Genomic DNA, 25,725 nt, shown 5'->3' on the forward strand with positions numbered 1-25,725 from the left:
TGACACCATTGCATACACTAGCAAGATTTTGCTGAAAGGACCCAAATATAGCTGTCTCTTGTGAGACGATGCCGGAGCCTAGCAAACACAGGAGTGGATGTTCACAGTCAGCTATTGGATGTATCACAGGGCTCCCAATGGAGGAGCTAGAGAAAGTAACCAAGGAGCTAAAGGGATCTGCAACCCTATTGTTGGAACAACATGATGTACTAACCAGAACCCCGGAGCTCTTGTCTCTAGCTGCATATGTATCGAAAGATGGCCTAGTCGGCCATCAATGGAAAGAGAGGCCCATTGGACTTGCAAACTTTATATGCCCCAATATAGGGGAATGCCAGGGCCAAAAGAATGGGAATGGGTGGGTAGGGAAGTGGGGGGCGCTATGGGGGACTTTTGGGATAGCATTGGAAATGTAATTGAGGAAAATATGTAATAAAAATATTAAAAATCAAAAAAAAAAAGAAAGTATTTGATCTTTACTGTGATCTATTCAAAACCTGGCCTATTTGCAGGGAAAGTTACTTGCCAGAAATAAATAGAGTGGAGTTTAGATTTGTGGTCAGATCACTCAAAACAGTGATTTGATGATAATGTTCAATTCTTAGGTAGATCTCTAGTCTACAAACTTAGGCTTATTAAACAAGCAACACTTAAACACAGAGTATTAGAAAATCAAACCTTCAGTGGATAACTATGATTCATTCAAGAAGTCTGCATTCAAAATTAATTCCCAGCTTGGAAATTCCAAAATGACACTGACACCATTGCATACACTAGCAAGATTTTGCTGAAAGGATCCAGATATAGCTGTCTCTTGTGAGACTATGCCAGGGCCTAACAAACACAGATGTGGATGCTCACAGTCAGCTATTGGATGGATCACAGGACTCCCAATGGAGGAGCTAGAGAAAGTAACCAAGGAGCTAAAGGGATCTGCAACCCTATAGGTGGAACAACAATATGAACTAACCAGTACCCCCCGGAGCTCATGTCTCTAGCTGCATATGTATCAGAAGATGGCCTAGTCGGCCATCAGTGGAAAGAGAGGCCCATTGGTCGTGCAAATTTTATATGCCTCACTACAGGGGAACGCCAGGGCCAAGAAGTGGGAGTGGGTGGTTGGGGGAGTGGGTGAGGGAGCTTGTGGGGGACTTTTGGGATAGCATTGGAAATGTAAATGAAATAAATACCTAATTAAAAAAATAAATAAAATAATTAGTATAGAATAGAAATAAAAAAAAAAGAATGAGACTGTTCATAAATGGGAGTCATTATGCACAGGAAGCAGAGAGTTATGCATAGCTTATTCTTCCATAAAAAAAAATCTATGTATTATAAAGTATGTTTAAATGCTCAAATATTTCAAAGGGAATGAAAGAATGATTAAAAGAGTAGTATTGTGTTAGTTTATATATATATGCTTTTTTATAAATATATATTTATCTGTGTATGTAAATGGATACATATATGGCATAGATGTGTCATTTGGATATAAAAGAGATTAGTCAAGTATTGGAAAATGTAAACCAAATGTGTGAGATTTTTAATATAGTCATTACAATTCAAATTTAAGTGTCTATTTAAATAAAAGATTAGCTCTAGTTAAAGATGGAATTAAAAAAAATAGGAAAATAAATGTCTGGAAATGACTCATAATACAGCATGAAAAGCAGAGTTGGGTAATATGAAAGGGAGATATTCAGAGGAGAATAGAAGAATACAATAGAGAGGGTGGAGAAGATGCCGTGTTGAAATAATTAAGAAATCATTCCAAAATCTATATCTATGAATTGCCAGACTGAGCTAGCTCCGACATGATAAATACAGTGGAATCTAGACCTGGACACATCATAGTAAGACATCCAAGCACCAAAGAATCAAAGAATCTTCTAAGAGCAACTAAAGAAACTAAACAGGAAACGTACTGTGAAGATAAACTTATACTGACAGAAGAATTTTTCATAGCAACTAAAACAGAATCCACATAATGTAGCAGAAATCTTTATTAAGTAGTTGAGAGTAAACAGCAGTTGACTAGGTCTGCTCTTGGGACGCGATCACCCTACAAAGAAGTGGACGATGGCATTTTGCGATCCAAAATTCTGCCCAGGTTCCATGGCTGATGCTGTCATATACAAGCTGTGTGCCTGCGCGCGCGCACGCACGCACGCACGCACACACACACACACACACACACACACACACACCTACACACCTACACACACACATACACACACAACTACACACCTACACACACACACACACACACACACACTCATGAGAGTATGAAAAGGCTGATTAATACAAATCAAGTCTTTCTAAAGCCTGAAAAGGATTGAGGTTAAAGGCACAGGAGATGACTCAGGGATCCATGATTGTATGGTAGTAAGGAGCTCCCTGTAATGATCAGGGCTTGCACAGTTTTAAGAAATCAGTTAAAGGTACATTGCAATCCATAGAAGTTAGACACATAGCAAGCATTGAAACAGGTCTACAACAGACATAGCCAAATCCATGATGGGTACATTCCAGTGGCTGGTTTTAAACAGTAGAGCACTTATGGGAAAATATGTCCTTAGTCAAATTGGTACTTTCCAAAAGCAATATGACACAATCCAAATAAATCATTTAAAATTATGTAGCCACTATATTCAAAACAAACAAAAATAGGCAAAAACTAGGTTTTTTTTTACTTATTCTACCTATGTGAAACCATAAGAATGTCGTTGAGATAGTGTCTCATATTTTCTCATGTGTCTGCAAGTTTAATATTTATTTTATTTTACTATTTTTATTTATGTAGTTGGTGTGTGTGTGTGTGTGTGTGCATGTATGTATGTATGTGAGTATGTATTGTGCATGTGTTTCGTGGATGTGAGTGGGTGGATATGCTTGCCCATACACACACCTGCATTATCCAGAGGAGGACACAGACATTAAGGTGTTTTCTTCCATCCTATTGGTCTCTTTGTCCCAATGTCTTGAAAGAGTCTCTCACTGTGCTATAAGCCTACACTTTGGACAAGAGTGTTCAGCTGGGGAGCTGCTGTGAGTTGCCTACCTCCATCCCCAGTGATGATGTTACAGGCACCTGCAGCCACGCCTAGCTTTTTATGTGGGTATGGGTAACCATCTGAACTCAGATAGGTCTTCAAGCTTGTGTAGGGAATGCTTTTACCCAGTAAGCCATTCCTCAGGTCCCAAATTCCACATATATTTAAAAAATGGTGGAAAATCTCAGACACTAACATCTTATTAGAAGTATTTGATGAATGCTTAGTATTTATATACTTTAGTGTTGTGGGGGGAAAAAGAGCCACTCTTACTTCTAAGTGGTTCCGAGCAAGTGAAAACATCCCCAAAACTTAGTTAAGCATCAGATTTTAAACTTAAGCTCCCACGTGCCTTAATTTAAACCAAAGAGTGACTTTTTCCATCACCATATAGAAACTGCCAGCTCTCATGCACAAGTTTGAGTCAGACTGTCAGACAGGTGGGAGAGAACTTCAGTGTCCTTCAAATAATGTCCAATCATTTCATAGTGGGCATGCAGAGAGTTAGAACAGCCATGGACAGTGGAGCAACTGAGAGACCATGAGCAGCTTCCCAGTAAAATGGGAAGAAGTCAGTTCTTCCTCGTGAGTATAGAATTTTCCCTGCCTCTACTCTGCCTTTCTTCCAATGAGCGGCTAGCACTAACCGTTGCGTCCTGGGAGAGCTACCGTACCACAATCTGAACCCCCCTGAGTTCAGAAGGTCTAGACGTGATTCCTAGACTGCCCCATTTATTGGTTGTATGGTATTAGAAAAAAAGTTGTTTGTTTTATCTGAGCCTCAAATTTCCTATCAACAAAGTAGAGGAAATGTTATTAATTAATCACATGGTTTATGGAAAGTTAAGGCACTTTGCTTCATGCTAGACCTTGGCCGAAAGAACACAGTGCTGTTAGCTAATGCTGTTCTGCTTTCTACAAAATGTAAGCCTTTTAAGGTAAGGAACTATGCTGGTCTGCTTGGAACCTCCCTTAGAACTTCTCTGGGCATACAGTTGTGTGCACAATTATTCAGTGAGTGACTGCTTTGGGCATCTGTGCAGATCAAATGCTACCGACACCTGGATGTAGACTCCTCCCTGTTTTGTGCCCTCTGTTTGTTGCTTCTCTGTGTTTGTGGCTCTTTTCCTCCCCTAACTCTCTTGCCTTCTCAGCTCCAACAGTCACAACAGTCTCCAAGATGAATGAGAAAAATAAGATATAAAAAGAAATCTCTTTTTAAAAAAGTTTAATACGGCAAATCAGTCACGGAACAGAAGTGAAAGTTAACATCATGACTGTAGTGGTATGCCCATGCTATCATCTATAGTCTCTAGCCATAGTTCACAGTGAGTGACCCCCTCCATGTTCGAGGACAGTGCTGGATCACCCTGTAGATGGAGCTAGCTGCTGCTGTCCCCTGGATTGGCACAGTTGCCCTGTGTGCACCCGTCCTCCCAAAGTCTGGCAGCGCCATCAGGAAATTGAATCTGCCTGAATCTGACTCTTTGAGTAAAGAACTTTTTACTCTATCACAGCAGCTGCCATTGAGTGTAGAAATCAGTTAGGTTATTGCCACAACCTGCTGCAGAATGACCAGCAATGGCTCAGAGGAAGAGGTGGTGGCCACTCAGTAAAGATGAAACGAGAGGGAAGTGGGCTGGCTTCTCCTTCCGGTTTAAGAAACCTGAGTCCCATCTACATGTTTGCTTTTATTGCCCCCCCTCCCCCCTGAAAATTGCTTCCACAGCGAAGCTGAGCCACCCTGCTCGGCTTCATTCCTTAAACTAAGTTATTACAGCTAATACTGTGGTTAATGGTTTCTGGAAAGATGCCGTCTATCAGCACTGGAGTGTACACATTTTGGCCCAAACACTGAGAAATCGCAGGTATGTGAGGTAAAGCCTGGGTGTGCCCGCCTGGAGAAAAGGGCTCATTAGGATTAATCTTTTACAGACTGACTAACATAGGGGGAGGGGCGGGGAGGGTCGCCTCACTAACTCCTGAGCCTTCCTCCCAAGCTTTCAAACAGGTTCTGCTGAAATGCAGCTGGTCAGTGTTGAAGCTATTCCTCACACATATGGAACTGAAATTTCTTGATTTTTCTTTTTCACTTTTGTGTACGACCGCAATTTCTTGAAAATCAAATGGCAGAACCTAAACAGAGGACTTTTCCATTGCCAAAAACGCATGCCCGCTCGGGGAGAGCGTGTGGGGATTCATCCAGCAGGCTTCGAGAGCTTCCAGTGTAGCCTGGGAGAACTCCACTTTACCTTCTGTTCCCATTCCTGAGTTCTGCCAGACTTTTGTTTGGGAAGAATTTTTATGCAGCCTCGCATTTGCTGTGTCGTAGCAGAGCAAGCTTTCTACACTGGATCCTACTTTTAATTTGGGTGAAAAGACCATCCTTAGCTCTTTGGTAGGAGAGTCCAAAAGAACTCAGGGCAGGTAGCAGTCGGTTTGGGGTACAAGACATTCTTATGGGAACGTTTTTTTTTTTTTCCGTCAAAATTCTTACAAAACAATATGAGTTTTCTGTCCGAGTGCCACAGTCAGCTAATAGAAGTAAATTCTCTCCCAGGGTAATGCAATTGTTAGTTCTCCTAAGCAAAAAGAGGCAAGGAGACTGGCGCTTCATCAATAAGAGCATACAGGACCAAATACCTACACAAAGAAATACTCAGTATAATTTATGGCATCTCATCATGTTGAACTGCATTCCCAGTAATTCGCTCTGGCAGTTTTTACTCTCAAAATGGAAATCTTGGTATTTTTATATTTTTTGCCTTCATAAAATAAGATGAGTTTGTGTTCAACTGTCGTCCATATACTTGATAATTTGTCTGACTGGGTAAGGTTATTAGCAATTTAAGAAGTAAACCCACTTGGATTTTCTGAGTGTTAACAGAAACAGGAGATGGCTGTGGTGATCTCTTAAAAGTAACGATGTAACACACAAAAGGAAGACATAAGTAACAAGATTTTCCATAGGCCAATAACACCAGGGAAATTCAAACTCAAACTCCCTCGATTAATTTCCAGGGATTAAGTGGTTTGCATTGAAGTCAATGAAAGATACATTTTTACAGCACTATGAGGTCAATTCAATTCAGAAAAGCAGACAGAGCTGCACATTGGCATTTGAGTACTGCAGTTGCAGTGAACTCAGATCAACTGGGTGACTGATTTCCTTGGAAGGCTCTCATGTTTGTCATAGAAAGGTGGGAGACAGTGGCCCTAGCCCGGGAATCCTGAAGGTCTCTGTGGACAGAATGCTGGGCCTGTGAGAGCATTTAAAGTATCTCTCCAACACAATCCTTTCACTAAGAAGCATAATGGGGCTCAGCAAATTGAGTGAGTTCTCGGTATTGGGGTTCACTCACCTGTCTTTCAGAAGGAGCTGTTTTTAATCCCCTCAGCAAAATCCCTTCAGGTAGTATTGATTTTCTTGAGTTGGCATGTTGAGTTTTATGCTTTGTAATAAGGATATTAATTTCCATGTAAAACTATTAAGAGGATAGCTTTGAGAATTGTTATCTGCTGTTTTGAACATTCTCACTTGGCCTCTTAAAAAGCTACAAAGAAAGTCAATAGAATTTCACATCTGACTCCCATGTTCCTGTTCACAAAATGATTAAAAAACTAGGTTTGGCTGATAATGAAAGATATAGACTGTATAATCCAGAATGGAAGGTCACCAAGTTTAAATGATATTGGCAAGGTCACACAACTGGGCACTGGAGATTTCAGAACTTTAATTCACAGCACATTATTCTTGGGTGGATCACTGAATTCAAGCATGGACATGGCAAGTCATTATGGGTGAGAAATGATATTTTGCTGTATTTGGTCACCTCTGTGCTAATTTTGGAATATTGTTTGAAAGGAACTCTTTTACATCTCTATTCTTTTATCTGTTGAGTTGTACTAATAGCATCTATAAGTTTAGGAAACTTCTAAATAGCTGATCTGTGAAGGGAAGGAGTTAAGTGCTCAACACAATGTTACTGTTGCCATTCTAGTGTTCCAAGGGAGCTCTTGCTCCCTTGCTTGTTAATATATACCTGTATGCCTGTAATTTTATGTACATATGGTTATGTTTATGTAGGCCTCAGTAAATATTGTCAGTAATTAGACTGTATAGATTTCAAAATGTAAACAATGGAAGGTCATAGATGTGTGTTCTCTCTTTTAAATATAATACTTGAAATGACAAGGGGTGAGCATGTTCTCAGGGCTCACCAAGACTGGGATGCCTACAACCACTAGCATGGTGCCCATACTGTGTGGAGAGGAGACCAACTCCACATCACTGACCTTACAGTGTTGCCTGGGAGTGTCAGTCAGCTCCCTGTTGGCGAATATGTTCCATTGGACTGTTCTTTTACCATCTGTGGGGCCAAGCTCTGTTCCTACCAGGACACACATTAATTCTGTATTTGGATTCCATAAATGCAATCTGTGGATGTGCACACAATGCTCTTTTTACCATGTGAATATTGTATAGGATAGGATCAATTAACTCACTCTGTGGCACAGGGAGGGCTACAGTGTACTCTGTTCTATGATCACTGGCTAAATATACCATCTTCCCAACTGTCTTCCTTAGAGTTTTATTTCTGTGAAGAGATATCATGACCAAGGCAACTTTTATAAAGGACAACATTTAATTGGGGCTGGTTTACAGGTTCAGAGGTTCAGTCCATTATCATCAAGTGGGGATCATGGCAGCATCCAGGCAGGCATGTTACTAGAGATGGAGCTGAGGGTTCTACATCTTGTTTCAAAGGCAATAGAATGAGTCTGTACTCCACATTGGGCAGAACGTGAACATAGGAGACATCAAAGCCCACCCCACAAGGACACACTTCCTCTAACAAGGCCACAACTACTCCAACAAGACCACAAGGAGTTCCACTCCCTGTGGCCAAGAATTCAAACACAGGAGTCTATGGCGACCATACCTATTCAAACAACCACACCTACTATCCCTCAGCAGCTGCTTGATAGAACAATTGAACAGTATTTGGAAACCCAGCTATGTCATTGGTTAAAATAGAAGCTGTGTCCCCTGGTAGACCAATATGCTTTACAGCAGTATCTAATACAGGGTACTGTTTCTTCCACATTCAGGAATCATGAGGCCAGCAATGACTCTCCTGGTGAGGCACTATCATATATTTTGGGGCCATTCCAACAGACTTACATTTTCTTGGTCTAGGGGTCATAGTTCAAAAACCATATATTTCCACTTAAGATCTGGCAGCTGTACTGCACTGTCTGGGAAAGACTAATAATGTCCTAAACTCTTTATGAAGGAAGGCTTGAACCACGCCATCCAAACAACAAGGGCTAAGGAACTTGATAAGGAAGAAGTGTGAGGAATGGAAAGTGGGAGAAGGCAGCCGTAAGCACCAAACACATCTTTGCAACAGTGGCAGACACCATGAAGGCACGTGGTACAATCTATATTCCTCTATTGCTTTGTAAATATAGATTAGCATGTGTGACTGCAGAGACATGCATGGCATCTTTGTTTTCTACATCTTTTTATTGCTTTATTATTTATTTCAGATGCATTGGCTGACAATAGCTTATGGATGCTGAAGAAAATGTCACCCGAGGACTTTGTATCCTCTGAGGAAAGGTGTAGGGTGATTTTCAGTTACATTTAAGATATTTTCATGTGAGGCAGAAATATGACTTGTTGAGCTTTTACTTGGAGATTAACAATAGACAAAAATGCATATTTGACACATTTTCATGAGATGGACTAGAGTAAGTATTAGCAGATGGTGCTGTGAGCATATTTTTAGAAGTGATTAAAGTTCAAAATCAGTTGACATTAAGGATATCATCTCAGATAATATAGGTGGGCCTGTTTTCACCACATAAAAGGCCTTCCTTAAATGACAATTCTCTCTAAGGAAGAAAAACTTCACCTAAGGATTGCAGTTGCAGCCCTAACGAAGCCCCCATTCAAATGAACCAAAAAGCATGCCATAATTCTCTCGACAGGTTCTGTTAGTGTGTTCCTTCTTTGTACCTAAACCCAGCAGTATAGTGTGTGTGTGTGTGTGTGTGTGTGTGTGTTGTTTAATCTTTCCAAATTACCTTTCACTCTGTAAATTGTATTTTCTTGTTGAGTCATATACTCTATTTTTGTATAGATTCCTTATATACCAAGGTATATATAAAATAATGTTTAAAAGATTTCTTCTGCCTATTTATGCTTTATCATGCTTTAAAATTTGGAGATATTTTTAAACTTTAAGAATTTGTGTTTTTTCAGTGCTTTTTATGATTTTTGTAATCACAACTTAGAAATAAATCTTTGTGTTCAGTGAAGAAGGATGACAGTTCCAATGCCTAGAAGGTTGAGGCAGGAGAATTACCATAAATTTGATGCTAGCCTGGGCTACACAGTGAGATCACATTTGAAAAGTCAATCAAACTGAAACATTTTATCTATTTTGTCTATTATATCTTAACCTGCTTGACTCATTGAAGCCACAGGTGACCCTGTCAGTGTTCTTTACCCATCACTGACTCTGAGGCCTCCTGCAAACCCCTGTGACATGTCTCCTCATCCTTCTCCTCTGTCATACTGGAGGTCAGACTCAGGGTGCTGTGCATCCTGATGAGTTTGATTTCTCCACGATTTGCATCCTACCTTCTCAAAGAAACATGACTTGGCCTGCCTTCTGCCTGTAAGCAGACTCTATTACTTTCAGTAGAGACCTCCCCTTCCCACACTAGCCACTCCCCAGTGTGACTTAAGCTCATGCCCTCAGACTTCTAGAGTGGTTCTTAGAGCCAGGAGAATTCTGAAGCAATACCCAATTTTTCCTTCATTTTGGACCTTTTGTGTTCAGATAAGGACTGCAAAGTCTTCCTCTGATTGATGCAAATGAGAATGTGATTTAAAAACTCTAGGAAAACTAAACAGATAAACAATAACTATGACTCACAAGAAGTGATACAATAGAACCTGAGTAAGTGGCACAGGCACAGGAAAGACTGGATTGCTGTAGGTTCAAGACTAGCACGAACTATTCACAGCAAGTTCCAGATTACCCAAAGCTACATAGACAGGGTACTTCATTCAATAAGGATAAAACTAAGACATTGCTTAAGGAATCATGGAAGAATCACCAAATAAATTAACCAGGGGTCTATAAAGGGGTTAAAAGATGCCTCACTGACAGACCAACAGGTTCTTGAAGAACTAATAGAAAGTAGCCAGTGAGATGCTCAGACATGCCTATACTATGGAATGTCATGGGTTTCATGCTACATCAAGGCCTGTTGTAACAGCTTTGACAAACAATCAGCGTAGCCTAAGCTGAGTGTGTGGTCGTGGAACTTGAGAGGCAGAGAGAGATATTAATCTGGAAGATTCTAGATACCAATGCATCCATTCACAAACAACATTCGAAATATATAATAACCAGTTTGGCTTCTCACTGACCACCAAAGAGGGTGACAAGCACAGACCAGCACTCCAGACAAAACCAAAAGAACAGAACACTAGGAGTGTTCACTTCCATGCTAGTGTTTGAAGTGCTTGAATTCACAAGTTCAAATTAATAGAAATTCTTGAGCAGCGGTGTGACAGGAGGAGCAGTGCAGGTCCCTGGCAGGGACAACCAGCTGGCTGCCTGTGGATGCTTTGCTATAGCTTAGATCTAAATGAATTGGTAACTGTGATGGCTGTGGTTTCACAACCTTATGGGAGGAGGGTCTTGAGAGCATGTCATGAGTGCCTGTATCACACGCAGAGGTCGGATGCCTGCTCCTTAGCCACACAAACCATACAATGCATGGGCCACTCACCCATAAGGATGTCTCTCCAAAGGACAGTATCAAAACTGTGAACAGTTCATGAAACCAAAAACGTCATTGTTACGTTGACGATAAGCCTGCTCACTGTTCATTCTGATACAGCCCAGGAATGCCCTGTAGGGCATGCTTTAATGTGTTACAATAATCCATCTTTCAAATTGAAAGGTTAATTTTGGTAAAAAGAAAAAAAAAAGTATCACATACTTATTGCATTTGAAATGGTAAGATGCCAGGTTATTTTGAGGCAATAAAACTTGTCTCTTTTTAAGTCTCTAACTTTGAAAGATGTATCAGTAGTACAGGAAAGAGCGAGCTAGCAAGAACAATGCTACTATCCTCTTTAGATTTCCAAAGTATTAAAGGACACTTTTAACACTAGTTAATTCACGTTTGTCGGAATCCTAGTGTATTTTGCCTCTGAGTTAAGTCATGGCTATTTTTAGCAGTCTGTTCTGCTACAGATAGATACAAAACGATGCTTGTGTATTGACGAGCAGAGAGGAACCTAAAAACTTAATGCAATATATTTTGTAGGTGTTTGAAGATCCCAAGAGGAAACAGGAATATTGTTTATGATTTTGTTCTTACCTAATTCTCCTGTACTAACACATTTTCCCTTCCTTTATGTGCTAATCTGTTTTTGCTGTATCTGCTCCCCTTTGTTCCTCAGAAAGAGGGGTGGACAGCAGAGTCCAGCTTGGTTAGACATGCTCTGACAGAGAGCTCTAGCAACATGGAAAGGTGCAAAGCTGTTCAGGATTTCACCTAAGAAATGACAGAGTAATTACAGGACAAAGTGTCCTTCATGAGTAAAAACAACCCGACTGAAGTGCTCTCAAGGCTAGCGTGGCCTAGTTCTCTCTTGGCACGCCGCATACATCATCTACCGTGGAGGGGTTGTTCTCTCACCACATGGCACACATGCATGAATGCATGCACCAGGGAGAGAACATGGGAGCCTGCTTACAACCACGCTGTGGGTTAGTGGGCTCAGGGTCAGCATTGTGGAAATCACACTTTACTGCCACCAACCCCCGCCCCCAGTCATGAAACCTCAGGCACAGGAAGGGGAAATTTAATCCATATATGTCTGCCTCATTTTCATTTAAATCATGGAGGAAAAAAGTTGTTTTAAGAGTTCTTTGATGTCCTAGACTCCCTTAAGCCTTTTCTTAGCCTATATACTTAAAAACAGGAATTAGCATTTTCCCAGGTATAGAGGAATAACCTACGCTCTCCCCTCCCTCCTACCCCACACCCTCCCTCCACAGTTCGTACCCCAGTTCTCAACAGCAAGGAAAAATGATGGAATGCTAGGAGACAAAAGAGCTTACCTGAGGATCAAACACACTGACAATATGAATTCCTTATGTAGGGCCCACAGCGAGGCTGAATCATCAACATTTCTGGTCTCTCGGGACCTCATCCTGCCTTGAGGACCTGCCCGGGAACAGGCTGATCTCCCACACTTGACTACTGTCTGAGTTCTGTAGGAGTCCAACATGGATCTTAATGCAAGCAGCTTTTCTGCCCTATTGTATTTTTGATAGACCTACAGTCGTGCCCGTGTTGAAACCCATATTTTTGGCCCTCTGGGTGGTACTTTTCTTCTTTGCTTTGTGTCTAATGCGTATCATTTCATTCTGGCTCTCACATTCAGGACAGAGCTTCTTAATCATTTTTAGATACACAACAGTAGGCATATTCCGTCTCCCTGTGCACAGTATTATCCAAAGAGTAATCTGTGTTTGGCTAAAACTCAAGGATTCCCACAGTGAAGCCCTCATACTTTAATCAATGGAGAAATCTCAGGGAATTGTTTAGAAGAAACAATTCAGTCAGAGAAAGAGAAAATATTATAGGTCCTTGGTTCAGAATTCTTACTTTTGGGGGAAAACTTTAAAAAATAAGACAGCCATGATGTGAACACATGTTGTCTCTCTTTATCTAACACAACTAGAGTGCCATAGTCCCTTTAAATACAATTAATATCAGGAAGAGTGACTGTCGTGACACTCTATGGAGTACTGTGAAGAAATCTATTCATCCCATGCCATGTAACAAGCCACTTTGGAATTCAGAAATAAGATTCCATTTCTCATGGATTCTTTCATGTGAGCTGATTCCACACTGGTTTGAAATGCAAGGTTAATTTTATCAGCCTTCAGAAATTTCATGCTGGCTATCAATGGACTTCACGGTGGGAAGAACATAACAGTGCCTCTTAGGTTCTCATTGCTGCCATGGCCTCTGCTCCATCTCCATGAATACTGGGTCTGAGCCAAGAAGTCCCATTGCTTTCTCAATGGCCTGCACTTACTTCTCTGTGCCTTTGTGTAACCCGTGCCTGTCGTAGGACCAGTCTTCTTTCTTGCCTGATAGATTATCCCATCAGATTTTGAGGACTATCTGGAAAGAGTCCTCGGTGTATTGTCACCCTAAAGTCTATGGGTCAGGGGTTTGGTGTTTTGTTCCCTTAGCTTCCCCTAGGGCAACATATACTTTTAGAGAGGGATGTCACATACTGTTCCTATATGCCAGGCCTGGCTCAGGAAGTCTGTGGCAGAATGATGCTACAGGAAAGATATACTACATACAACACCTACTTCTCCCTATAAGATAGGAGCTTCAAATTCTGCCAGGACAAAGAATTAGCTGGTCTTAAGCCTTACTGTTGTGGCAGATGCTGATGGAAAAGTGGGTGGGTAGGTGATTGAACTGATATCTGGGATGGATAGATGGATGGATGGGTAGATAGATGAAGATAGATAGATAGATAGATAGATAGATAGATAGATAGATAGATAGATAGATGTAAGCATAAATGGGATTATTAAATCATTATATTCTGAAAATCTTAACATTCAAACTAATGTAGTAAATTCATCAATACTTAGTAAACCCTGTGAAGGGCAACAAAAACTGTACAGAATGAGAGTTTCGGGTCAGTTGGTGAGTGAGTGTTGACTAGAGAAGATAAACAGAAATTCCAGAGAAATACAAGCATGTGCATCATAGAGATACTCTTTGAAGCAGAAATAGTAGATGCTGTTATCAAAACAAAGTAAGGAAGGCTACAGGCTGTTTAAAGTAATTCTAAAAATGCTCTAAAAAACTGTGATTGAATGAACAATTGACTGCACAGCAGAACAGTGCTCTGCACTATGAGATTTCATTAGGAGCAATTATCACTCAAGTGTCCATTTCTGTAGTTGAAAAAGAATTTTAAGACAGTTAATTTGGGAAGGATTTAAAGAATAGTTTTAAAAGATTTATTTCATTTTTAAAGTGTTCATGTGTATGGGTCTGTGTGGTTATGTTCGTGTGCATGCAGGGGCCTGAAGACACCAGAAGGAGGCACCAGATCCCCTAGAGCTGGAGTCATAGGTGCTTGTGAGTGGCCCTGCATGAGAGCTAGAGATGCAATCAAGTCAAGATCCTCTGTGAGAACAGCAACTTCTCATAACTACTGAGCCATCTATCCATGCGCACAGATAGTTTTTAATAATAATAAATAGCCAGTTGCTGGAAAGAAGAGCTGCTCTTCCATTATCAAAATAGGACATAGTACCTAGAGGACAGAAGCAGAGGGAAGGTAGAAGATTCAAATAGTCGCTGGACAGCAGGTTCTGGGATGCTTACCCTAAAAACATTCTTCATTTCATTGCTTAGGAAAAAGCAGGTTACTAAGTCATCAGAGATCTTCTGTTGAGTTCATAGTGACTGCTTGTTGATGGTACAAGGAAAACTGTCCCAATATACTCTGTGTTCTCTCATTTGATTTTCTCACTTTCACACTTATTTGTCAAGGGCTAATATTTCTCATTGGCCCTGAAAAGTGTAGACTCTTACTAGGAACCCTTCATGTGTGTTCCCTTTGCTGTTTAAAGTAGAAAGGGGCTGGAAGGAGTGGACAAAGCCAGGACACAGCCTCTTTCTGTTCTTCCCAAGGGTGATCCTCACAGGCATGCATCTTTTCTTGTTCATGTCAGCCCAATTTTCTTTGTTAGCATATGCATGCACACAGCATCTCCTGCTGCCTCTAATGATCTGCTTTCTAAATTACTCTCTGTGCAATCACACTGCCTGAACAACTCTGCTGGGCATTAGGTTTGGAGACTGGCATCAATCTCTTTCTCAACCATATAGCTACAGGAGTGCTAAGTCATGGAATGAGGAACACCACTTCCTTCCAGTACTCACCCCTTCATCTGAAAGTGCTCATAAGCCTGCTACACACTGAGGCCAGCTGATCTTGGTTCCCCTGTTTTTTTTGTTGTTGTTGTTGTTGTTTTTTTTTTTTTTCATCCTGTATTTAAGCACTTCATCCATATATCCTACAATACAATGTTATTGTGGGGGTAGAACCATAGGATTGACAAAGTTCTGACCTTTGAAGTTGAGAGCTTTTGTGAGCTCTGCCACAGAGCTGTTGCTTCCTATGTTCCATCATGATTTTCTTCTGTTATTTTGCTTCATTCATGTCGAGGTTTGTTTATTGAGCAGCTGAATCACTATCCATTTCAATGGCAAAAGAGAAATAAAACACACAGACCCATCCTCTGCTCTATCAAGTTATCTTAGAGTGGCATCGCTAAGCAACCTTGGAGAATTCTGTAGAACATGTTACAAAAATAGAGCCAGCTTATTCTGGTAGAAGCTCAATGAGCTTTTTCGAGACCTCCGCTAATCAGAACATGGAAAGGCACTGGACATCATTAAAATATTTTGACCTTTTTTTTTTTTTTTTTTTTTTTGATGTAGGATTTTTATCTCTTTATTCTCCCAACCTTTGCCTAGACAAATTCTAACAGCCCCTCAGAGTTCAGCTTGGAATTAATCACGTTTTAAATGTTATTTTATTTAGTGTGCTGGGGGAGTCCACCCGCACGTGTGCACACCAGTGGAGCTGTCAGAGAACAACTTGCCAGAGTTGGTTCTTTCCTTCTACAACATGAGTCCCAGAGACTGGACTCAGGTTACCAGACTGGACAGCAGGAACCTTCACCAGCAGAGCCATCCTGGTGGCTCTTATGCTTCAGCTTCAAAACAGCATCCCCTCACCAAGGTTTATTGATGCTTGTTTCTGGTCTCTCCTCCCTGATAAACTGTATACCCCAAAGAAAATGAGGCATCCACCCCTCCTGTTTGTGGCTGCTTCCCAGTTCTAGCCGACAGCAGATACTTAGTACGCTTGTTGACAGAATCTCACTTTGAACTTTTCATTAGTCATTGATCTTCAATAGGGACTTCTCTGGCTTTGTGCTGTTTTGGTTCCAGCTAGCTCTCCCCTTTCTTGTTAAATAGATTTAGAGAGTCTGTGATTGCTTGGTGTGTATGATTATATGCTTGAGTGTGTGTGTGTGTGTGTGTGTGTGTGTGTGTGTGTGTGTGTAGCCTTTTAGCTTCAGGGGTAACCTAAGTGTGTATTCTCCTCTCATCTGCTGTTCTCTGAGCAACTGGTCTCCATAGTCAAGGTGGATCTGATCTTTGGGGTACTGGGATAGATTGGGAAGCACCATTTTGAGAAAAATAAAGCCACGTTCTTGGCATGTTCCTAGGGAAGGAAAACTGATATCTGCCCACTCATCTCTTCTCTGTCATTTCCCTGTAGAGTCGGCAGGTGTTATTGTCCACCTAAGACATGAATGGTGACTTGGAAAGCAAACAGAATTTAGTTTTAAAATGTCATGTATCAGCATGAGTAGATAAAAGTCCTATATAGGTAAAATGTGTTGTGATGAATGGTAAACAGAAGTGGGAATGGAGAGATAAGTCTGTCAGCCACCTGGTAGTTAAGTCAACGTGACTCTTGAAAATCAATCACAGCTAATCAATCAATTAGCAGCTTTCGGTTTTATTGCTTCTATTTCTTACTCATTCATTAACTACACAGACTTGGGAAAATGGTTTAACATCTCTGTGACTCTGTCTTGTATGTTGGCTTTATAAAATACTTGACCATAGAGGACGTGATTAAATGAGCTGGTACATGCTGAAGCATTTATGCACAGTGCTCACCAAATGATAGATGTGACAGTCCTAGTTTATTTGACCTATGGGAAAACTGTGGGTTAGGAATTGTGGAAGAAACAAGAAGAAGAAAAGGAGAAGGAACACGAACTAAATCAGTTTCTAGTTTCCTCTGTGTTACTCTACCTTCCACACTGTGTAACCATCACCAAAGCCTGAAAGCCACCTAAACCTGAAAGCCAGTAAATGTTGCACTCTCAGGGCCCCATTTGCTCTGGAGTAAAATATGTACATTCCAAAGGCCCAGCTCCTGTTCCTTAGTGAGTCACAATGGATCCACTATAAATGGAACATGAGTAGCACACAACCATCTCCCTCAAACAGCATTACTATTATGGCTGAGGTCTACAGTCCCAGAACCTGATGAATTTGCTTGGGGACCCTTGTCTGCTAAAGGCTGTGCTATTGATGGTCATGCTAAAAAGACCCATGAAAAGGCTTGGCTTTTTCTTTGTTTCCTCCTGTAGGTAGTAGAGATGTGGAAAGACCTATTTTTCTAAGGTAGTTTGCCTCCAAGCTATGGCCTATATCATAATGATGAAATAGTAAACACTCATGATCACCACCATGCATTCGCAACTAGATTCATAGCACTGAATGCATTCCGTATAACAAACCACCACCCTGTTTGTGGTTCCTTTGCACAGCACGAAGCAGGACCTGAACAAATAACTATCCCCTAATGTTTAATGTTTAGGCCAGGCACTTGTTTCTGGCTTTAAGACATGTTCAAAATGTTCAAAAGTCCTGCCAAACACAATTTCTTGTTCTTGAGTTACAATGTATTGAACTCTATTATTCCACTTTCATCTGCTCCCTGTGTAATCTCATAGTGTGGAGTCATTTAAAAGAAATATTGTTCCTACATAGCCTTCTTGTTCTAACTTGAAACCAAATTCTGGTCTATTGTAAAGTTCAGAAAAACTCCCTCAAAAATCTGAAGACTTCTCTGTGTTCACCACAGATGTTTGGTCACATCTTTTCCAAGTACTAAACTAGATATCCCAACCCAGCCATGTCTCAAGACACCAGTGCAGAAGCTCTGAAGCTATTTCAAGGAATTATATGAAACACTACTCCTCACTCATCCCAACCCACTGACTGAAGACAGCGTATAACCCACTTGGCCCAGAAAGCCAAGTAGAATGAGAATGGTGCAGGGACGTAAAGTCTTCCGCACAAAGGTTTCTCACACACAGACAGTGGCTGCTCTGGCTTGCTCTGAAGACGCTCCATAAGCAATTAGGGATTTCTACTGAATTCCCAATGTCGTCTTGGGCTCGACTAAGAATCATTCACTTTGATCCACACCAAATCCATATATTATAGGACTGTCCACAAAGGAAAATGCAACTCTGAGTTTCCTCTTGGCTGAGTCTAAAACTAACCTCTCACCAGGACAAGTTATGGCAAGAGTGTACTCATCAGACCCTATTCCCTTTATAGCAATGCTCACCTGAGAAAGAAGCCTTCCTGCACTGTTCACTGGAAGTTTGCCCCTTCCTCCATTTCTTTTCCTCTTCCACCAGTATTACCTTCTATTAATATTGAATTGTGGCACACCTCCAATATACATCTGAGCAAACAATGTAATAAATATACTGGAAGTGTTCTGTTGCCAGAGATATGACTTAGCTGATGGTCAACTAGTGACAGAGACAAGATAGATCCTAGCATGGGCCAAATGGGACACATGGCGAAATCTCACTGGGCCGCTCTTGGTTTTGGAGTCTGGGACTGCTTATTCAAACATGGTAGAAGAGGCTATCTTTAAGATGCATGGCTAGCCACCAAGGCAAAGTGGGACGGATGCCATTTAAATGGAGACTGTATCTGCAACAGCCAGCAAACTTTTTTTTTCAGAAAGAAGTGTTTGTCGAGGACTTCGAATCAACTTTGTATGTAAATGGATACTAAAAATAAGCCATGCGCTATGCATGATAGGTACATGGCTCTGTCTCAAGGATTTTGCAGACGAGTTAGAAAGCAAGGCCCTTACCTACAAAACATTTCCTCCACACATCCATTTCTATTTTCAGCCAATGCTCTGTGCTGTGTGCCCCTCCCCCCCATTGAAAGAGCCTCCAGACTAGCTTTCGGGGTGACAGACATTCTGCCTCATCACCAGCTCCATAGACCAACATATGGAAAAGTAAAAAAAGGATCCGCAGCCCAAACAATGTGCTTCTGTTGCTTGTTTCTGAGTGTTCTGTTGGGCTGGTGTTCTCCCTGTCCCACTGATAATGTTTTCTCGTCTTAAAAAGCGGTGAAACCAAACATAAGTTAGAGAAGTGTCCAAAAAGAACAAAGAAAAAAATGTGGAAAATATCTGTGGCTTCAAATGATATGTTTCTGTTCGATTTCTTTGAAAATATTTGCAGATTTAGAATATTTGAAATGGATGGATCTCCCTTGGAAAATTCAACTTTCAATACAAGAGAGAGATTATAGAGAGAGTATCAGCAGGTGACAGGTGAATGCAGACTTGGCTGAGAATACAGTATGCTGCACATACTCTCCTACAATTTCTGTAAATCACTTCTTCCTGCCTGTCCCCATCTCTGGATTCAGTATGTGTATCACTGTCCCCATAGCCCCCAACTCACACTGCACACTTCCGGTTCTGAGCTCAAAAAACGATAGCACTTTCCATTTGGTCTTTGGCTTTGTGTCCTGAAGCTTGGTCTATGTCACATAGACTTGGAAGAGGGGCTAGGATTGGCCCTCAAATATTTCTTCAGAAAGATACAGTGATCTTAATCCCCGAGTGCCTTCATTTGATAGTATCATCTTGTCAGAACAGATAACTATCTTTGAACTGTAGTGTATTCTTCTCACCCATATTTGAGAAATGGAAGGAATATTCTCTTGGCAAAAAAAGTACTGATTTCAGCTTTTGTTCCACTGCCTTATTGCACCAGGAGGTTCTGACTACAGATGATTGGCTTTTGAGAAATCCAGAGGGGGCCACAATGACAGCCTCTGACACAGGCAGTAGTAGTAGATGGGTATTAATTATCTATAACTACAAGCATTTCTGTGTGTGTGTGTTTTCTACCTGCTGGGTCAGGTTCTGTGATACTCTGACTTCACTCGTTGTGTGAATCTCCAAGAGTCCTTCTAAGCACCCTGGGAGGACATGCCATGAAAGAACACTACAAGAGGTACTGGGAACCAGAGAGAGAGAGAAAAAAAAAAAAACAGACCTCCCAAGCCCCTGGAGCCTCACAGTTTAAGTGAGACAATATTGAACAAAGCTACAAAGGCATGAAGAACATTCCACTCAATGCCATCCAAGTGACAGAAACGGTATTGGTAACAAGATTTTGAGAAAAATACTGTGGTCTAAAAATATGACTCAATAGACATTTGAATTCTTTATGTGTATGAGTGGTCATGTATACTCAAGTATGTATATGCATGCAGAGGTCAGAGGTCAAACTTAAATATCAGCCTTTAGGCTTCTTTGAATTTCCATTTATTCATTCATTCATTTATTATTATTATTATTATTATTATTATTATTGCCTTATCTATTTATTTTTATTCCTGTGGAGGCCAGGTCTCCCATTGGCCAGCAACTTGCCAAGTAGGATAGCCTTCCTTTGCTGGCTAGCAAGTTCCAAGAACTGTCTGTCTCTGTCCCTCCAGTACTGGGATTATAGATATGTTCCAAGACACGGAGCTTTTTTATGTGGTTTCTGGGGATCAAATTCATGTCCTCTAGCTTGAATAGCAAGCACTTAACCAACTGTCTTCCCAGCCTGAAATTCTGGCTTCAGGAGACTATTTAGTCCTTGGAGACAAGGGCTTTGGTCTGATGCCATGGACCATGGTAAGGATGGATGTTAATAAAGCAAAAGCCATGAGGTTGTTTTAAGAAACATGTTGCTTGCAAATTAAAGTTGTGTGCCCCCTTTCTTTTTTTCAAAGAAGTAGCTAGAGTTATAGAGGCAGCCAGGCTGTCTGGGTGTGTGTTAAGCTGGGCAGTGAGGGCGCCTTATAGATGAAGCTGCTGAGGCCCTTATTTGCACAGCAAAGACTTGGGAGATAAGTGGGGAAAAAAAAGCACTGAGCTGTAGGCTCCAGCTTTGAACTCTGCAGATGGGAGATGTGCAGAGAATGTTACAAGCCCCCTGCCTTGACACAGATAAGAGAAACAGAGAGAAGATAGAGCCTTGGGTCAGAGGGCTGAGTGGTTGGAGAAAGGCAACACTCGTGCATTTCAACCAGCCATGCTCCCAGCCACCAGGATGCAGGAAGAGAGAGCTAGAAGAACATATGCAGGAAGAACTACCATTTCCAAGATAGGAAGGCATATCCAAAAGTATAGAAACACACACACACACACACACACACACACACACACACACACACAGAGGCAATCAATTGGCTTCCTAAGAGAATCATTCTCGCCAGGGAGAACTCAGCCAGAACACAACAATGAGCTATGAATTTTCTCTGATACTTGGTCTCCAACTCCAGGCTGAGACCTAAAAAACTTGTAAGTCCAGGTTGCCCAGTTGACCTGTTGGTTCTTAATAAAATTTGATGGCAGGGAAACTAAATTGCTAATGCCCCAGTAATTGACCTGGGGTTGACTCCACTCCATCAAATTCTATAAAAAGATCAGTGTCTCCAGAATCGCACACATTTCCTGGTCAATCCTAGGGACAAGGTGTGCTGGTAGTTGGTGTCAATTTGGGGAAGCTGATGCATTGGGGAGATATCAATCCTGCGAGGCTGAAGTTTGTCTCGTTTGGGTTCAAGCATGATAACAGAGCTATGAGTAAATTTTTAAACTAGCCGTTAAAGATGCCTTTCCTATCAGAAATCTCAAGGGCAACAACATCTGGACTAAAAGAAAAGGTAAAGGTAAGATTTAAAAAAAAAACAGAAATTGCATATTTTGAATGAAAAATAAAAGACATGCAACTTCTTTCAGGGTGTTTTGAGAATAAAGCAATGCGCTTTTCTAGATGGGCTGGTATCGAGGGGCCTGATAAGCTGACCTGCCACAAGAATCTAACTTTGTTTCTTTACTTGTGAAGGGAGGAAATGAACGAAGGTACCAAGTGTGGAACTCACAGGGAGCTTTCAAGTGCAGTGAAATTTAGGAACGATAACTTTTAATTACAGTCAGAAGAACCACAAAAGCAATGATTGACGTGAACCTAGTGTGTCCTGATTCTTTATTAATCTTCTTAATTAGAAGCAAACGTGCTTTATCTGCCAGGAAGGAGAGGAGCTGGGTGGTACTGTCCTGCCTTTGCCCCACTGTGGGACTATGGAGCTTGATTGCTCAGAGAGCGCCATGTCTAACTGATGTCATGAGCTGAAGAGACCTAAGTGTCTAGAACTTGTTTTCAGCAGGGAAAGACATCTTGTGTACATCTTGCAGCCAGTCGTGTGCATAAACAGCCCTGCTAGAAGGAGGACATCATGGAGGAAGTTTAAATTCCTACAATACCAATGTTGAGAGCCCATGCCTACCATGGAAATAAAGTATGGTAATAGAAAATGGCAGGTGTTAAGGAAGGTAGAAAAGAAGCCAGGGCATGATGGAAGAAGGTGAGAAAGTTGGATAAGTAGAGAGGTAAAAGGGGAAGGAGTTGGGGGTATGATCAAAATATATAATATAAAATTCTCAAAGAATAAATAAAAACATGATTAAATAAGTTAACTGTGGCAACAGAACACAGTTACAGGACAGGATGCTGTCTTTTACAACTGTACTGGGCACCTTCACAATTACTCTGGAATACACGCAGCCTCCTGGACACAGGTGACAAAATATATTCAAATAAGTAAGATTCCATTTCCATCCTCTAGACCTGTCTTGGAGCAACCTAGACAGGCTAATACTTACAGAGAAGATGCCTGGGATTCAAAGCAAAATGAAGAGGAGAGTAAGTTAACTGAGGCTGTAGACACATCCAGGCCAAGTGAGGCCAGACTGGCAGCATAGAGGGCCTCGGGTCGAAAGGTAGAGCTCAGCCTACACAGCACCACGTGGTTTACTGCTGTATGTCCTGACCACACTTCCCTGAACTCTTCTGATCCTCTAGTTCTGGAGAACTTTATATCTTTTGTAATACAGCCTGTGTTCTTGAACATTGATCAGGTGGAGTAGAGCTAAACATGGATACTTCTGAGGTTTTCTTTTTCCAAAAATTCAAAAGCTTTTAAGTCAGTCCTGGTGAACGAGACTGGGCCTTGGGTCCTTTTGTATTCGGCCTGGTCTTCTATGGAAAAGAGACCGATTGATGGTATGCTGAAATTCCTGCAACACATGACCAACTACCAGAAATGGCAAGCTTTCTTGGCTCTTGATATATATATATATATATATATATATATATATATATATATATATATATAAAATAACCCAGAAGAGACAAAGTGTGGAGAAACACCAGGTGCAGACCACCCTGGTTGGAGAGACCTTTCATAAATTATGTTTTTGCAGATAACATGTGAAGGGTTTGTTGGCTTGCTGCTGTTGCCTCAAGTAGGGCTTGTCACTATCCCTCCAAGAGTCAGCAAGTCTCCTTCTCTTGTTGATGGGGTGAAAGGAACACCAAGTATTTGTTCCAATAAGAAACACAGAATAAGGACTTGGTCTGGGACAGACTGTCTCCAGGGTGTTGTAGCTTCTATGAAGCCTTCTATGTAAAGGCACAAAGGAGGTATGAAGTGGCTAAGCTTTAGGAAAGCAGCTGCCTGTTAAATTGTGTCCTAGCATATCCAGATGTCCCCCATCAGCCAACTCCTTGATGCTTCTTGCTAAGCACATTAGCATCTTTATTCAGGAGTGCCTATGCCAACATGAAATCAGAGTGGTGAGGATTTCAAGAGGGCGTGCAGTACACACCTGACTCAATCTGTATCTCATGTCAAACCAAGTAAACCTCGATACTGTAGATCTGGGGGGGGGGTCTGACCATCACTGATTTGGTATTTAACTATTATTCTGATTCGTCATACTTAAGCAAAGCAACACAGTAGACAAAAATACTGGGGCATTTAAAAGCTTCTTAGAAGATTTATTTTATTTAAAAGTGTGGGTGGCATATGTGTGTATCTATGTATGGGTTCATGAATATGACTGCAGATAGCAATGGAGGCAAGGAGAAAGGATCAGAACCCTTGGAGCTGGCAGTCTTGAGCGGCTTAACTTGGGAAGTAAACTTGGGTCCAATCAGAGAGCTGTAAAAGTGTCTTGTGACTGGACCTTCTCTCCAGCCCTATCAAAGGCTTTTTAGTATTCAATCTTTGCCTTATAAGGTGCCATTAACTCCTGTGGTAAGGCCAGTTCTGAAGGTCATAGATGGCATCTGTGTGCACACCTGTACAAATGTGCTCCTCCACTGTCCCCAGGGTCTTACTTTTGGAGTCTTCATTTCCACTGGGGATGCATTTATTCCCACTTTCTACCAGGTGTTGAATTCTTTCTTATTTGCCCGAGCTTTAGGGTTTAATTCTGGACCACTAAGACTCTTTTGAGTGGTAGCCAGCAGAGAACCGCTCCAAGACTAACTTCATCTCTTAAAGATTACTGACTTGATGGAAATTTGGAGGCTTAGAGGAAACGATGGAAAATGTTTTGACTTGGATTTTTCCAACTGTTTTACTTCTGCCAACTGAAGATCAGAGGAAGGACAGATAAAAGCAAAGGCCTAGTTAACTCAATCCCATCCGAGTCGCCCCTCTCGGGATCCTATTAATTTATAAGTCAAGTTATTCAACAAATTTATTGAGCACTTACATTAGGCTAAGTAGTATGTTGGAGCTAGTGATACAAAAGTTAATAAGATGCAGTTCCTGGTAGTGTTAATATATATTTTTAACAGCCTTGCCAGGAGATTTTGATGTAGGTGGTCTGAGGACCAAAATGTACCAAACTCTGGTGAGTGACAATTTACTTTTAAAATCTCAAATTTCTTTTCATTATAGACAGAGGAAGGTACAGAATGTTAAATGTCTTTTAAAGTTGCTCTCCAGGGCTGAGCCTAGCCATTGGAGTTCCCTATAAACAAAGAACAATGTTGATAATACCTTAATTGATGGCATTAATGCCTCCAAATGAATCCTCTTTTGATGACTGTAATTGTACAGCCTAGCTTCTCTGGTCATTCCAGGCTTTCCCACAAATATGCTGTTGGTTCTCCAAACTTTAAAGAGTTTGAGTTGGCTCAGTGAGCGAAGGCATTTGCTGCTGGGAATGTTGACTTGGGATCTACCCGTAGAACCCTCAGAGTCAGAAAGAACTGCTACCAGAACGCTGTTCTCTAACCTTCTCTAACAACTGTACTGTGACACGCCCACTATGTCACAGACCGGCGCCCAACAGGTCTTAACAAACATGACCTCTGACATACATAAATACAGTAGTATTTTTTTAATATACTTAAATGTAAGCAAAGGTTGGGGGCGACAAGAGACACAATGTGCCTAGTGGGTTTGTAGGACTCCATGTCATTGGGGAGAGCAGGGCTGAGCCACTTACATAACTCTGCTGAGACAGAGCAGCCTTCTCCATTCACTCTTGGTGTGGATTTCCGACGTTCTTTCCTCTTGCCTGTAATTAGAGTGTTGATTTTAAGGCTCTAACAAAGTGCTCGCAGAGGTACAGGACACTCTGGGCCTGCAGAGAAAAAAATAGAAGGTTCTGATCTTTTCAACTAGTCCCTTGGACTGAATGCAGAGAACCCCATGATAGAATTATAGGCATGCCCCAAGCAAAACATGGTCTGTGTTTTCAAGTCTTAGGGTAGCTGCTTTTTTTTCTTCTTTTCTTCTTTTTCTTTTTTTT

The 25,725-nt window shown here is 41.2% G+C and overlaps 1 long non-coding RNA gene across 1 annotated transcript in view; it reads right to left on the bottom strand.

Moving 5' to 3' along the window:
• LOC110291991 overlaps window positions 1-25,135 on the bottom strand; it is a 70,319-nt gene extending 45,184 nt beyond the window's left edge. Inside the window, exon 1 of the long non-coding RNA XR_002377630.2 lies at window positions 24,969-25,135. This is a non-coding gene — a long non-coding RNA (uncharacterized LOC110291991). The remainder of the gene's footprint in view (window positions 1-24,968) is intronic.
• Between the last annotated feature and the right edge of the window lie 590 nt (window positions 25,136-25,725).

This window comes from Mus caroli, chromosome 3, assembly GCF_900094665.2.
Source record: "Mus caroli chromosome 3, CAROLI_EIJ_v1.1, whole genome shotgun sequence".
NCBI classification, from domain to species: domain Eukaryota; kingdom Metazoa; phylum Chordata; class Mammalia; order Rodentia; family Muridae; genus Mus; species Mus caroli.